Below are 2,329 nucleotides of genomic sequence, written 5' to 3' on the forward strand. Positions count from 1 at the left end.
GTGTGTGTGTGTGTGTGTGTGTGTGTGTGTGTGTGTGTGTGTGTTTATTTATATTTATATGTGTGTTCTAATGCACTATTCAGGGATGGTAATTTTACCATTTCAAACACGGTCCTAAAATCGTTTCCTGGAGCTAACCGCTGCAGCTTGGACCTGACTCATCTCGAGCACAACTGGTTCCAGGCAAATGAACCGGGCAGCTCGAACCCGGCTCATCACAAGTCCAAACTGTTTCCGGGGAGACAAACTGAGCAGCTTGAACCAACAGCAGTTMCCAGTCAGTGAGATAACGAACTGACACGTATGAGTTTGTAACATTCCGGTGACGCTGTCTTTGTTTTGTTTTTTTGTTTTTTTTCTCAGTGTGTTTGCTAGTTTGTGGATGGCATTATGATGTCTGCCTGAGGACATTGGGGATTTGGGTTAATTTAGACTTCGGACTCGTGGGACCTGATTCAGTGCTAGGACTTGAATCATTAACTTSAGTAGCTCAGGTACCAACCAGCTCTAGCCGGATCAGATACTGGCTGACCGGTGAGGAACAGAGRCAGCCGCTGTAGACTGATGGTGCTTCTTTTTTCTTCCTGATTTTAATTCACATATTTATAGTCGGTCAGATTTTTTACTCAGTAATGAATGGGTTTTAAAATGTAATTAAGTAAAATCCTTGAAATAAAACCGACTCAAGTAAAAGTAAAGTGGATTTGAATAATCACTCAAACATTWTAAATTACACAGAATTCTCACTTAATTACATAACACAAGTAAATGTCATTTGTCACTTTTCACCCCGCTTATCAGGAGAATGGTAGTACATAATGAGACATCTGAAGCAATAAAAGGCGGAATGATGGAGGAAGCTTAGTAAAGTTCTTAAATTAGTTTAGTGAAATATGAATTAGCCTGTTATTACTTTTTAAACATAACTTTTTTTCACCTGACCTTGAAAAGGCTATGGAACTAAATTCCTCCTGGTGTTTATGCCAACTTTAGGCCCGGCTCCTCCCCCATCCACTTCCCCCTCTCACTCCTGTCTAATCTGATCCCGTGAAGGACAACCTGAAGCTGCACAGAATGAACAATTCAACACCAATATTCTGAACAATGGCTGAACTACGGGGGTTTATCTTTTGGGGACTGGATTCTTCAGACAGATATTCACACAAGTGCATTCAACATTCATGGCTTCAGATACACACCCTCTAAACTCACGTACTCCTCTAGCTAATAAATGTGCTTTTGCTTGTAGAGGTTTTTTATAAACATAGTGTGTCAACTTTTGTCAGTGATGGGAGTAACGGAGTACAAATAAACAGCATTACTTTTTTCAAGAACGGGTACTCTAAGTAGTTATTTTGTCTATCGTTACTACGCCGTTACCATTACCGACCACTAAATGGGATACGTTACTTTGTCTTCCGCCCTAGCTCTCATAAGCTGTTTACTTTTTCCCTGGTGAGGGTAGGAGGGAGGGGTGAAACAATCACATAAAGGATGATGATGATTGGCTAAGGTAGAGTAACAAGTAGAGGTAAGCCAATCAGAGGCTGTGCTGTTCAGTTCACTCGCAAACCACATGCTGCAGCTCCAAATCTGAAAAGTTAGCAGAAGTAAGCTGTAGCAATGGTGAGTCTGGAGGGAAAGTTGGCAATTTCAAAGTGGAAATACAGACACTACTTTACTCTCCTTGAGGTAAAAGGCAAGAACATGCATGTGAAGTGTACATTATGTCCCAGAGCAAAGTGTTTGTCTACATCCGTCAAAAGCACCAGGTGTAGCTAACGTGTGCACTGCTAACAAAGAAGGATGTACCGTCCAATCAGTTAAAGGTGGARTTTTTTGCTCCAGCTTCACAGAAACTTGTGACGCAGACTGAACTAAACAGATTGCAGGTATGTTGTTGAAAACATGCTCCCGTTATCAACAGTTGACTCAGACTCATGAGCAGGCGCTAGTCCTCCATGCAGAAAGACATTTTCTAAATACATAGATGTCGAGTACGCTAAAATGAATGCRGAGCTGAAGACTGGATTTGAAGAATTAGAATATGTCTCTACGACATTTGGACTGCACTGCAACTGTTTCTACAGCACACTCCTACCCACACTGGAGACACTGATGTTGAAGACCCTGGACCTGAAGAGTGGTCTGCAAATCCTCGTTGACCTTCCAGACGCAATTGTTATAGTAAGAACTAATATTTATCTTTAAATACATTTAAAACATTCATACATAATGAAAAGATACAATGTAAAATAAAATATATTTTTAGACTTATGTGTAATGCTGTGTGTGTGTGTGTGTGTGTGTGTGTGTGTGTGTGTGTGTG

The sequence above is a fragment of the Austrofundulus limnaeus genome, unplaced genomic scaffold (assembly GCF_001266775.1).
Source record: "Austrofundulus limnaeus strain Quisiro unplaced genomic scaffold, Austrofundulus_limnaeus-1.0 Scaffold656, whole genome shotgun sequence".
Classification (NCBI taxonomy): Eukaryota; Metazoa; Chordata; class Actinopteri; order Cyprinodontiformes; family Rivulidae; genus Austrofundulus; species Austrofundulus limnaeus.